Genomic DNA, 14514 nt, shown 5'->3' with positions numbered 1-14514 from the left:
CAACAAGAACGCTGTGAATTGGATTGTACTAAGAGAGTGACTGACCCAAAGTCACCCAGCTGGCTTTCATGCTTAAGGTGGGACTAGAACTCAAACTCTCCTGGTTTCTAACCTGATGTTTTAACTAGTAAATCAAACTAGTTCTTATTTGATATTAATGTGACACCAGTAATAAACTCTCACTCCTGTAAGCTTGAAGAATTGGATCACCCTGGGAAAGAATGAACTAAGAATTAAAGTGTATATGGCCATTAAAATCATAATTTGTTCTCTTCTTCAGGAGTCTACCATTGCCCAGCCACACTACCAGATAGACATTTTAAAATCTCAGGCACAAGTTTAAGTTCAATAAAACAACCACAGTAACCACTATTTTCATTGATAGCTATTTCTACGCCAGGGGAACTAGATGTTTCCTGAGCCTTAATAGGCAGAAGTCTCTCACACACCAACAGCTGTTAACAAATAGCAGCCTCTTCTTCTTCTTCTTCTTCTTCTTCTTCTTCTTCTTCTTCTTCTTCTTCTTCTTCTTCTTCTTCTTCTTCTTCTTCTTCTTCTTCTTCTTCTTCTTCTTCTTCTTCTTCCTCTTCCTCTTCCTCTTCCTCCTCCTCCTCCCCCCCTCTGCTTCTTAATAATAGCAGCCAAAAAGCATTCAGGAAAGTTCTTCTGCCTAATTGTTAGTGCAGAAGAATTTTTCTCTTTTCAGAAAGGAATGCACAGTAAAAGCATAAACGGCACAGATTAGCATCAAACATCTGTGTGTTATTTAAAAGATTTTTTACACAGCAGAAATAGAGGGATACTCAAATATGTAAAGATGTTTCTAACATATATTTTGAAGCTTTACAGTAAATTGCAATTGTTAAATAACTTCACTTACACTCTCTTTATCACAATCAGATGCATAAGATCTTTTTTATGTTCAAAGGATAGCTTTTCTATGCACACCAAAACTAAGCAACATCTTTTCATTTCTATTGAAATTACTGACTCAGTGCAAGTTAAAAAGAACTAATGGCTTTTAGATAAGTTATTTATACCACTTTAAAGATGTGTATTTTTCTCATCAGAATCAAATATTTATTTCTTCTGAAAGTAATTTATTTATAAATTACAACAGATGGGTACACAATACCAGGCAACGCTAAGAATAGCAATGGTCTAGACCAGCCTTCCCTGATTGTATGCCCTCCAGAGGAACTGAAAAAATGATGTCTGCACCAGCTGAAAATGATGGATATTGTCACCACAACACTTCCCATGGCAAAAAGAGAGATCACAAAACATGCATATGGAAGAGTGAAGAATTTATATCAGGAGCAAAGCTAGTATGTCTCTATGCAATCATAGACACTAAAAACAGACAACTTTACATAAAGCATGGATGGAGAACCTTTTTAGTGCAAACACAGCATTCCACAATGGCTAACATGGGGTGGGTGGGAGGCATACATGGATTAAATTCATGAGCAGTGCCACCCCTTAGATCTTTGAAAATATGTATAGATTATTTTGACCCTACCAGAGCACCCATAGTATCCAGGCCTCCTTAAAGGAGAAAGTCCCAAACTCAATCTAACCAAAGACTTATTCAGGTGGGTCAATGTGCTTCAAAGAGTAGAACAAAATTGAACTGTAATCCTAGGAGCTGTGACCATCTGCTGGCTTTTGCAACATAATCTCTTTTTCTAGGCCATTGTGGGAGATAAATGTAATATATAAACATTTGAGACCATACATGATTATGCCTCAAGATTACTTATAGTTCTGGAAAATTTATTGAATAAAGACTACTGTCACATACCATCAAGTGGCCCTGTTCACAAGGTACATGAGACAGCAAAACAAGAAATCTTCACCAGCCCACATAAAAATTGCAATCTATCTGTTTGGTTACAGATATTGTCGTGCCAAAAATATTTTTAATGTGAATGCTTCCTATCCCAAATGTAATAATGTAACTCACAAAAGTCTGTATCTCAACATCTCATATTTATTTCTGGGAACTTAAATTAACAAAAACTCAAAAGAATATCAATGAAAGAAAAGGTAAGAAACAATGGCAGCTCTTTGTGTCTCTTTTTACAAACTATCTATGTGTTGCGTAGATATAAGTTGTAGGGAGAGAAATACAAGAGAAGGGAGAAAGCCATGGCAGATTACATATCATTGAAAAAAAAATTTAAAATATTTAAAACATTAAACATGAGAAGACAAAAGAGTATAAAGTTCCATCAAATCTACAGAAGATCATTTATATCAGGGGTCGCCAATCTTTTGGATCTCAGGGACCACCAAACTCATAATTTTAAATCCCAGGGACCACTAACCGGTTCTTTGGGCACGACCTAATTTGTGGGTTTGGCTTGGTGGTCATGTGACTGGCTGGGCATGGCTTGTATGTAAATATTATAAATATTTATATAAATATTGAATTTTTTATAAAAAGAGCAACTTTTACCCAAAATCAGGCAAAGCAGGCAGGCTGATTGAGTTGCTTACAGAATCACAGATTCATTCAGAGATCTATCTATTTGCCATCGGCTAGCTCAGTCTCTCAAATTTGCTTGCCTTGAGTCTACACTGAATAATAAAGCCTTCAGTCCTAAGAGAGGTTCAGCTGTGCTTAAAAGCAGAGCCGAAGATCTAAAGACTGACTAGAAAGCAAGAAATCCAACCATTTCCTGCTTCCTAGCTAATCTAAATCTCCCGGCACAGCAGAACAGATGATGGTCAGAAAAAGGAAAAATAGCAATTTAGCAGGCAAGTTTGCCGGGTAAGGAGTGAGTGTGCAGGGAGAGTTCCGCGGCCATGTGGCCAGCGCAGCCTTGTGTTTCTGCGCAGTCTGGATTAATTGCTTTGGAGGGTACTCTGGGGGTGAGATTTTTCTGCAGCCCATCAAAAAATTTTCATGCCCACCAGTGGGCCGCGGCCCACCGGTTGGCGACCACTGCTTTATATGCACTGATAAACATTGAGAGAGGATTTAAATAACTGCAATAGAAATACAGTAACACAGAAAATGCTTTGCACAGTTGACTCGGTAATTTCTGTGTCCAGAATCAAAAGCAATATTTCTTAACCATGACATGTTTAAGATATGTGGATGTCAACTTTAATGATTGTAAGATGGCTAGAGTCACCCTTCATATAAGATGGATAGCATGTAAATTGAATAAATAAATAAACTCCCCAAACTGCTGCTTGGAGAATTCTAGCAGTTGCAGTCCATATATCTTAAACATGCCAAAATTGAGAAACATTGATCCAAAGGCTCAATGTTGATAGGCAGTTTCAAATCTTCCACTGATGTCTTGAGTGTCTTTAACTTGGACCTGGACATCCTTAGTAGAGCAATATCCAGAGACAGCCCTTCAAAGAGAAGGCAGCACCCTAAAGTCATAGGACCTGGCTTTCTGTAGAGAACAGTCATTGTTGATTCCACCTTCTAGGTAGAAGGAAACAGAGCTGAAAGTGTTTTTTTGCAGACTTCTGTGAAATTGAATTGCATGGGAAGAGGAATGAATAAAGACAAGACCACACAGAAATTGCAAACTGTGTCTCTCCTGGGGTGCAAATAAACAGTGCCACTCCTACCTCACCACCACATCAAAGGATATGACAGTTCCTGATGTTTGGTGCACGACACCCAAAATTCACTGTCATGAATTTTGTTAAATTGGTGCAATTTAATGAGGAAGAACAGACCAAGTAGGAGAGCCAGGAGGATATTCAGAACAAAACAAGAATGCACTCAGTGGTGATAAGAGCAGGATTTTCTTCCCTCTTTCTGTTGTGCTATTTCAGCAAGTGTATTCACTACCAAAAAAGAAAAAGAAAGAAAAAAACAGAACACCTTTTCAGCAAGAGATTTACCCAGTTTGTTTATTTGCACTCTCCTAACAGTTCTCTGAAAGGGGGCTTTAAATTTGTGGGATTAAAATCAGTCAGAACTAACTGACCTGCTTAGTCTGCTTTTGTTCAGAGAGATGCAAACCTATAAATGCTTTTGTGCATTCATGCTTAGAAAGTTGCACCCCACACTGTTTATATTACTAACCTCCAGCACTATCTATTGCCGAAATGCCCCAGCTTAAATCCAGTAACATTCCAACTTGCTCCAAAGAAATACATGTGAGTTTGGATGAGCAAAGGCTTAGCTTCTACTTTCTATTGTGCAGGTGTACATCTGATTATAGTACTTAGGAGGGGCTGTCTACTCCAAGAAACATCTTATTTATGGTCATTTTCCTTTAAATGTTCCTATTAACAAAGATTATAGGCCTGTGCAGAGTTTTTTTTTCCACATGAGCACAACCCAAGCTTATTTTCTACAGGTGCTATCCAGATAATTTTGGAGGACATGTTTTTCAAATGTCCTTAAAAAGCTTACATGGCCTTAAATAGAACCTATCATGGCTATTGGCCAAACGGCTAAGCCAATGAAGATATCTTCACAAGAAGTCTGTCTCTCTTGAGCTTTTGCTATGGTGGGATGTAAGGCATTCTTTGTCCCATGCTCTACCATTTTAAAATTCAAGATGTTTAAGTATTTTCAGAGCTTATCTTAGTTTTTTTCTTCTGCCCAAGTGTTTGAATTTTTAAAAGAATTCAATTGGGTTTGCCTTCTTAGGAATGCATTGAATATGCCCTCCTAGTTCAGGCTGACATTTTCTGGGGTTACAATTTATGAGGAAAACTTGTTCTGATAGCCAAACAGCCCTTTAATAAGTCCATTCACATCCTTATTGCTCTTTTCCCCAATAATGTTCTGGAAAAGTATGGAAAAAGAGGAAGCTGGATTTAAAAAAAAATTCTCAAACTACACTTCTAAATTACTCATTTTCCAACTCCACATACGCTTCTAATTCCAGTGTAAAATGCAACCAGGATTGAATTGAGTTACAGGCAGATAAGGCAGTCCTTCTTTTCAATAGGCAACTAGCGTAAAGAAAGCACTGAGTTGCTTGTGGCTGGCTAGACTTTTTGCTTTCTTTACACTGGCTTCCTTTACCAACTACTGCCTTATACCCCTACAGTAATTTCTCACTAAAGAAAAAGTTGACATCTGCTGAAATTCTGAGCAATTGAAAGCATTTGGCGCAATAGCACTCAATCACTGGGTTTCATCTCAAATCAAAATTGGGTTTGCATCCTTAGTATCAAAAGATTGCAAGGGCCATGGTGGTGATACTGGTGTGATATCACTAGAAATTAATTTAAGCAGACATTGAGTCTCTTTACCTTCTAGTGTTTTTATCACATAGGTGAATTTTTGCTTGCATTTTTGAAATGTTTATTATAAATAAAATTTCATGAGGAAAATGCCTTACAGTGGGAAAAATGTATTACTCTGCCATTTGTTTTTGACAATATTCTCTTCTGACTCTTATATGTTAGATACAGTTGAATCAATTCCCAGGAATAAAAATACCTTCTTCATGCAATATGCACAGCGGTTCTTCCTAGAATTAGAACTGAATCTGGGACTTTCTACATTCAAACATGAACCTATCCACTGTGCTATGGTCCCTGTCTCAAAACTACACAAGCTTTCAAGAGTAAGAATTACAGAGTCAGTCATATCAACAATTCAATCACTCTTTGAAAACATTCCAGAATTTGCTGTACATGGAAAAACACTGCTTTTGTCTTTGCTGTGAAAATTCCACAAAGCTGGAATTTTTAAGTCTTTTCTTAGGCATACCTGGCATAAACACAGAACAAATTAGCCCCGGAGTCAATGGGATGAGCAAGTGCATTACAACAGTATTTTTTAACATCAGGTGTTTGGACTTCCATTCCCAAAATTCCCCAGCCAGTGTTCAGCAAACATCCCCTCTTGGAATTCTGGGAGTTAGAATCCACATAACTTAACGTTGCTGAAGTTAAGAAACATTGCATTAGAGCATGTGGGGATAATCAATATCTCATCAACATGATTCTTGATAAGAACTTGATTGATCCAACGGGCATACAGGCAAACCAAATAAATTACATCGTTTGTCCTTCTCCTGCATCTGAAGCCATTCTCTGCCTTCTATGTATCCAGGTTAACTGCTGCAGTGGCTTCATATTTTTTGCTGAAAAAAGTGCAAAGTACTAGTCTTCAGAAAATCAATATGGCTGAGTATCTCTGGTATGGAAAGCGGATGAATCAAGGCACTTAGAAACCAAAGAGTGGAAACCTGATCATATTACATCCTCTATAGAAACACAAAAATACTAGGGGGTGATTCAAAATAATTTGATGCCTTTGGAAAGCAGCACCCACATCAAAGGAACCACTGAGCTGTTCTCTAGCTAAGGGTAATGTTAGAAATAGACTCTGATGCAGGGCAAAACTTTGTGAGCAGGAGAAATAGAAATCCTCCTATTGAATGTCTCCGGATCTCAAAAACAACAACAGGAAAAGATTTTTAAAAATTTGCAGCATTGCATTCTATTTTTCAAAGCAGTGATAAACAAGACTCAATTTAAAATATTAACTCAAATCTCATCGAACCTAGTGCCATCCAATTATGCTGAACTTCAGCTCCAGTACCAGGTAGGGGCATGGCGGAGTAGAAAAAAGGTAACTCCAATGGTTATTTTGAAATGCCTTCATTCTCCTTAGAGAGTTTTGACATAAATACAAACATTACCTCTGTTGCAGAGACCCAATAGCTGCCCTTCCCCATGAATATCTGGCTTGCTTAATTCATGTAAATCAGTATTTGCTATTTTTTCTCTTTTGGCTTTAGAAAGCTAAAACACTGAACAAGCAATAGGTGTAATCTGGGGAGAAAAACTGCAGCTGAATGGCTCAGAATATACGGATCCTACACCAGTAACAATATAAATATACTGTTGTTTCCACCACATTTCTATCATGATGGATATTTAATAGTTAAATATTTATTGATTTAATATACTATTTTTGTTAAAATCAAATGTTTGATTTTCTATATATGATTCCCAACCATAAATTTATTCATGAAATATTAGAACTGACTTTGGTTGCTCCATATTTCCTTCCACTCTTTTACTTCACCAACCACAATCAGCATAATTAATGCAAATCACCCAATTTATTTGACACATTGTTCACCATGACATATTTTAATATTAAACACATAAAGCATCAGTCCTTTCTTAAAACAACAATGAAAAATTAGGCTTGGAATTAATTCTATAAATTACCATTAGTAAACTAATACTAGCAATTTATCCACAAGTGCTATGTGAACTAGATTCACAAAATATAGTTTCACTTGCTTTTACTTATTTTGTAAGCATTTTGTGCCTCTAAATTCACTTCTGCTTGTATTAGAAAGGAAAGGAAAGTGATTTAAAAAAAACATTTTTACAGCTTTCCATTTTGGTCAGATTGCTAAGAGAATAAAAGATGTTTTTACGCAATCCTGTCCAGTCTTCATTTTACCTAGTCCTTTAAATTGAACTGGTGACCTTTTCTGCTTCAAAGATTTATGCCAACATACTCATTATTCATCTCAAGAAAACTAAACCACCTCCTGATGGTGGTAACAGCAGCAACAGACCCCCAACGACTATATGCTAGCAACAAAAAACAAGGAATTTTTTTTCTAGCTGGCCAAGTAACTTTTTGCCAGACAAGGAAAAAAAGAAAAGAATGAATCATATTCTTCCATTGCAAAACTTCCAGGCTTCTGATAGAAAAGTATTGTCAGAAGAGGATAGATGTTTTAAAGCTATTCTTCAGAAAACTTTTCCATACATGAACATTTCTAAAGTTTGAACCACAAATTAGGGCTTTATGAACTCATTCACAATGAGGCTAACAATGAAAATCAAAGCACCTAATCAGAACAGTTCTCGAAATAAAAGTAATGACACTTTCCTATTTCTAGCATGTCTCTCCAACAGAAATCAAACTACTGTTTCCGCATTTCCCACCCCACGGAAAATTGGCCGATCTTTCAAATCAAAAGTTGGGTGGAGCAGGTGAAGGAGGGGAAGAGAACAAGAGAGAGAAACAAGAGAAATACATACGGGAGATTAATTCAACTCTATTCTCCAGAAGACAATGCAGCAAAGTAAATTTCATCCCACATTATAGCCTCTGCCAGATACAAAGGAAATGTCTGTTTACCTAATTAGAGGACTCCAAAGGCAGCCCAAGAGATTAGTTCCAGAACATTTCCTGTAGCCACCAAAATCTTTAATTCACAACAAAATCTCTTTACAATCCAGGCAGGTGAAACATCTTCCATGTCTCCACCGCAACTCCTTTAACCTCTTTTGTGAGTCAAACTTTCTCATTTGCATGAAAGCCTCCTCCAGCCTATGGGACTTTGAACAAGCTACAAGTTACACTAGCTGTCTTAACACGCTTTCCGAGTATGATATCACCCATCTCCATGGTTACTTTAACCCCACCTGCTCATACAGCAAAGTAACCTGTCAGATTCAGACCACAGGGTACAATTTAGCTATTTGTCTTGAGTCAATGTTTAACCATCTGCTCCTTGGCACACAATCTTTCAGAAGTTAACTCACAATTAAAAACAGAAGAGACTATTATAAAAGGCAAAATAAGTTACTGCAGGAATAAAGTGCTTTAAAAAACAAGTTGTAGCAATACATTGGTTGTCTGCCTTTTCTGTCCAACAATGCAGAATGAGTATTCTAAAGGGATACCGACACCCCAGAATGGTTATGCCCATGAGCTAGATTTCACTGAGTTTTAGTATAATAGTTTCAGTGGGTTCATTGTTTCCCTTTGCAATTGTTTTTTTTTTTTTTAAGGAACCAATAATCCTCTCTAAGTAGTACAACTTGTCAAACAGGTTTCTCTTGGAAGCTTGTTCTCTCCATTTTATTTAGAAAGCCTGCCTCTTGCTATGAGCTCTTCCTAGCACACACATTTTCACTCCGACTTCCTCCTGGCTTCAACAATTATTTTTATATCTTTTTCGGTGATGTGGTCACCTATTGAAAGCTTACTCCCATGGACTTCAGTGTCGAAAACATTGTTCCTACTAAAGGGAAAATTTGCCATCACTTTCTGGAGCTGCTTTTCTAAACCGTTCAGAACATTTTAATAGAATTTCACTTTTTTCTGTCTCTCTCCCTTCTTTTGGGATATACATGCAACTGGAATCATACATGCACTTTGATCAAGTCAGATATTCGTGGCCAGGTGAGCAAAACATCTTCTCCATCAATGTTACAGCACTCTCTGGAGTCATGATACTTTCTACTAACCTTTCTAGAAATATCTACCAAAGTGTATAGGAGTTATTTTTGAAACTTGTGAAGGAGGCCATTTTGAGATTTGCTTAAATGGCTCTATTGCTGAGTTGGTTATTCTTTCCCACTCTTCACCTAGGGTTTGTATCACTGTTTTTAATAAAATCTACTTTTAAGGGACTTTGTATATTTTTGCTTTGTTTTTACATATAGTTTTATTCATTTGTTATGCACCACCCAGAGTCAATAAGATAGGAGACTGTATACATTTGGTTAATAAATAAGAGCCATACCTGTTAGTATATTGCTTGACTCCTAGTACAGTATTGTGTAGATGTCAATGTTTAGAAAACAATTCTTTCAGTAGATACTCCCTCTAAAATAACTATTACAAACTTTCAAACCAGGATAAACAATGGGAAATAAAGGGGACCTATCATGAAGTATATTTTCCAAAAGTAGCTGTCGCCACCATCCCCAAGACATATACAGAAATGGAGGAACTTTAAATTCAGTTTTAAAACTTTGAATTGACTTAGGTGTATGCTTTCTCGAGAGAAGTCCGTTTGCAGTACACACTTCCATTTTCTTTAAATCCTGTTCAGAGGAGGTGCTTTTATAATCATGAAAGGGAAACTGACAAATGTAACTCCTTACTGTCATTGTACCTGGCTCCTTTCCAGAAAAATTACAATGGATGTGATTGTGTCCCTATAGATTATTCAGAGGGGGGAAAAAAGGTGGTTTCCTGGATCAGCTCCTTGATGAATGAACCTCCGCAAAAGAGACAAACACAGGATGGCTAAAGCATTGAGATGAATCATCAGGAATATCATGTTGCAAAACACACACACACACACACACACACACACACACACAAAACAAAAGTTGGCACTCAGTACTGATTATCAACTAGAGATTCGATTTTTTGCAGAGCTGATTTCCAAACTTCCAATTCATTTGCTGTATCTTTTATTATTGGATAAATATTCAGTCTGAGTAGCTATTTCTAGAACAGAGGCCACAGACTTTTCTGCTGATAGATACATATTCTTGCAGGCGTGTGGGGGGGGAAGGGGGAGGAGAGAGAGAGATTCACATAGTGTAGATTCTGATGTTACTGAATATGTTTTATTCAGAATGTATTCATATGCTTTATTTTAAGCAACTATTTCTAAACCAGGAACCATTTGTGGTTTTAAAATAAATATTGATACTGATATTGCAATGTTCCAACATCACTTTTACAGCACTTAATTCCCGTTTTTAGCAAAACCACATCCATAGCCACTCATTGGTTCACTTTATAACCAATGAGTTTGCTTAGTTCACTTTAACCAATGTGTTTACTTAATGACTACCACAAAAAAAGCTTGTAAAAATGGGTCGGTCATTTGACTGACCCATTTTTACAAAATTTTTTGTGGTAGTCGTTTACGACCATCATGTCATACAAACATAATGGGCAGGCTCCATATAATCATACTATATGTCAAGGACCATGGTATGTTGTTTATAGAAATCAGACAAACACTACACATACACCTTTTTCAACTTTACCTTTTGCTTGTCAGCCAGACTTAATTGTCCAAGACCCAACTACTCTAGATGTGTATCTTCTGGTTGTAGCAAAATGGGCACAGCCCACAACTTATGCTTTTCTGCCCACCTATTTTAACTTATCCAGAAAAATATTCAGAACATCACCAGCCAGCTGATTCTATCTAACACTTCAGTTTCCCACAATGCCATTCAAAATGTCTCTCTCTGAAATAATGCTATAATGTTAAATAGTGGCTTTTAACCCCCTGATAATATTCCAAGTACTGGTGGTAAAACTAGAAACGCAAACAACCAAAACAAAGTTTGATAGAATTCTGTTTGCTTAGAGTAGTTCAAATGTAGAAGCAGTTCTGTTTTTAGGTTAGATCAGTATTACACAAGGTTGAGATTTGTGGACTTAAATTCCCAGAATTCCCCTGCATCCTCAGGAAGCCACTGCTAGACAAAACCATCCTGGGCAATTTTTATTCGGTATCCAACCTTTTCCTTTTTAGGAAAGGTTGTCAAGAAGGTGGTCATGCAACAGCTTCAAAGGATCCTGAACAAAATGGATTATCTGGATAAGGGACTGAAACTGCACTGGCTGCATTTTTAGGTGTACCCATCCTTGCTCTACTTGACTTCACAGCAGCCTTCAGTACTTTAGAGCCTCTGACTCTAATATTTTTCTGGATTGGTTATAAGGGTTAGCTGTGTGTTGTGATGGTCCTCCTCTTTCTTTTACAGCTGTTCCACTTGATGCTGTCCCGCCCTTAGTCCCTGCACTGTGGAGTGCCACAGAGTTCAATATTTTCTCTGCTTCTGATTAACACCAGCATGATTATCATACAGAAACTGTTGGGTGAAGTCATTCATAACCATGAACTAAGGCATTATCAGTATGCTGGTGTTACCCGGCTCTAGATTTCCACTTTTTATGAAGTAATCAAAGCTTTTCATCTCCTGTCTCAATGCTTCGAGGCTGTGGATAAATGAACAGGCCTCAAACCTGGCAGACTAGCTTTGGTTTGGAGGCCATTCTACTCTAGTTATGGATGGGGTGTCCCTACGACAGACAGATCCCAGTGCACTTTCTGGAAGTCCTTTTGGACACATGACTTCTACTAGATGACCAGATGACAATTGTGCTGGGAAGGCATTTGCATAGCTTTAGCCTGTAGGTTTATTGTGGTTTATCATTCCTGAAACAGGAAGCCCTATGCTCAGTCACTCATCCCCTATTCATGTCCTGCATAAATTACTGTAACACATTGTACATGGGGTGATATATGTGGTAATGACTTTGAGAGTTGGGGAAGAGGAAGAGAGAGAGAGGAGAAGAGAGATGTTGCCTAGGGAACAATCAGATAAGAAGGGTCCCAGCCTGTAGCTCCATAACGGGCAGAGAAAGAAACTCAGAAAGTTCCTCCCCCTAACTTATTGTGATGACCCGGGGCATGGCACAAGGGCAACACAGTCAGATAATCAATAAGAGACCCTTTATTATCTCCAACTTTGCCCCCAATGTCCAGGTTACCTTCTGGCTGGAGAAGAACTCTCCCAGGAACAGCCTTTGGCTGTAGAGAATCAAGTCCAAAACATGGTCACACGAACTGTCACTTTAAGTCCAATCCAGCCAAACTGAAGTGATTAGTTTGGCAGGGCAGGAGCAAGAATTTCAGACTTGAAGGCACAGCAAAACTCACATGATTGGGAGGACTCCAGGAACAAGGATAAGCAACGACAACACAAGATAAAGTCACATTTGCTCCCAGCAGCCTGCCGCATGCAGCCTGCCTAATTTGTAAACTGTCTTCTCAGCTGTGGCTAATAAAGGGAATCAGGGCCCTTTCCTCCCCCGTAAGCCACATGACCCACATTGCTCTCTGCTCCATTCCTCCCTGTGTGCCCTAGGATGAAGAGGGGGTGGGCCTGGATCTTTCTCTGAACTTCCTCTCCCTTGTTCTATCTCTTCCCTGCTCTGCCCAGCCAGACTTTGCCCTTCCCCAGCCTCCTCCACAGCCAATGGAGCCACACTCCCATTCCCTGTCAGTTGTTCGGCTTCCTCCTTGGATTCAGATTCTGAAAGAGGCATGACACTTCTCAGGCTACAAAAAATATGGCAGGAGATTTATACTTTCTTCATGATTTTGCTAAGGTAGCCTTACAATAAAGTAGAATGAGCTTATCTGGTTGTGTTTCCGGTCTGAACTACCTGGGAAAGCTGAAGGTTCTGCTGAAAAGCATCCAAAAGTGGTTAGCTTATTCTTAATACTGGTACACCACAGGGTTGCGTGTTAAGTCCCTTACTCTATACTCTTTATGTGCATGACTCAGGTAGCCCACTAACGCTAGTAATACTATTACTAAATTTGCAGATGATACAACAGTGGTGGGGCGGATGAGTCTGCCTATCAAGATGAGGTAGACCAATTGCTTTTGTGGTGTGGAAACAATAGTTTGGTCCCCAATAAGACCAAGGAGCTTATAGTGAACTATAGAAGGAACATATTAGACATCCATCCCTTGCTTATCAATGGAGACCGAGTAGAGCAAATGGCCAGTTTTAAATTTCTGGGTATTATCATAAAAGAGGACCTGGGGTGCTCACATTGCAGCACTGGTCAAAAGGGCCCAGCAGAGATTATACTATTTGAGATTTCTCAGAAAACAATAACTGGATGAAAAACTGCTGGTGACCTTCTAAACCTAACCCTTCTGCACCATACACTGCACCTCTGTATGGTTTGCCAATTGCACAGTGGCAGATAGGAAAGCATTCCAGAGGGTTAATGTCATTGCCCAGAAGATCATTGGTTGCCCTCTCCACTCTTTGGAAGAGCTTTATAGCTCCTGCTGCCTCAAGAAAGTTCAAAAAATTCTTAAAGACCCATCTCATCCTGGGAACCCCCCCTTTTTAACTATTACTATCTGGCAGACAGTACAGGATAATAAAAACAAGGACAAATAGGCTAAAAAACAGCTTCTATCCCAGGGCAGTAACAATATTTAATTCTACTGTATAGTGCAATATTAATGCAATTTTGGGTTTTCAATTAAATTGTATAGGATGTGAAGGATGTGGATTTGTGTTTTATTTTTATATTTATAATGTATACTGAAGATGGCATTTAATTTTGTTGTATGAGGTGCAATGACAATAAACTAAACTAAACTAAACCACATATAAGCATGTGGAAAGGTAACAGTATTCCATATTTTGTCATATGCTCTGAGCATATGTACCAGCCATACAACCGTGGAAATGTCTTTGGACAATGCTGGCTGTTTGGTTTCAGAAATGGACCAACCCCTAAGGTCAGCTTCCACTAGCAGGGTAAAACCTATGGGAACACCTTTACCTTATCAAGACAGAAGCTCATGGATAGTCTTCTTCCTATAGCTCTTTGGACACATTACTGTAATCACTGAGGAAGGGTACTCCCCCTCCCACATATATTACAAATTAATTTAAGAATTATCTATTACTGATTGTAATAATGTAATACACATAATCAAAGGGCATGTTTTAAGATTTATTTCCTTGTCTTCTTTGGGACTAAGCTGTTCTAAATTTTAAAAATTCATTAAGTATACAATTTCAACCTAATTATGAGTACAGGATACAAGCTGGATATATTATTCCAAACTAATACATACAGATCTATTCAGAAATGAGATCCACTTACAATGGTGAAACATAATTCCTGAAAAGCTCTGCAATTTTAATAAATTAGCAAATATGGCAACCTAAAAAAA

The 14514-nt window shown here is 38.1% G+C and overlaps 1 protein-coding gene and 1 long non-coding RNA gene across 3 annotated transcripts in view; one reads left to right on the top strand and one right to left on the bottom strand.

Moving 5' to 3' along the window:
* The window catches only part of KIAA1217 (KIAA1217 ortholog), a 221946-nt gene that overhangs the window by 195055 nt on the left and 12377 nt on the right, over nucleotides 1-14514 (bottom strand).
* On the top strand, nucleotides 8854-10072 carry LOC148123950 (uncharacterized). Of its 2 annotated transcripts, none has more exons than XR_015739911.1 (2): nucleotides 8854-9163; nucleotides 9931-10072. It is a non-coding gene; the product is annotated as an uncharacterized LOC148123950 (long non-coding RNA). The 2 variants fall into 2 exon arrangements; XR_015739912.1 differs by having other exon boundaries at nucleotides 8854-9353.

The sequence above is a fragment of the Pseudonaja textilis genome, chromosome Z (genome assembly GCF_049901715.1).
Source record: "Pseudonaja textilis isolate UNSWEBS1 chromosome Z, rPseTex1.2, whole genome shotgun sequence".
In the NCBI taxonomy this organism is placed as follows: Eukaryota; Metazoa; Chordata; class Lepidosauria; order Squamata; family Elapidae; genus Pseudonaja; species Pseudonaja textilis.
The sequence above is the reverse complement of the archived record's forward strand: the minus strand, read 5'-3'. Positions and strand labels throughout refer to the sequence as shown.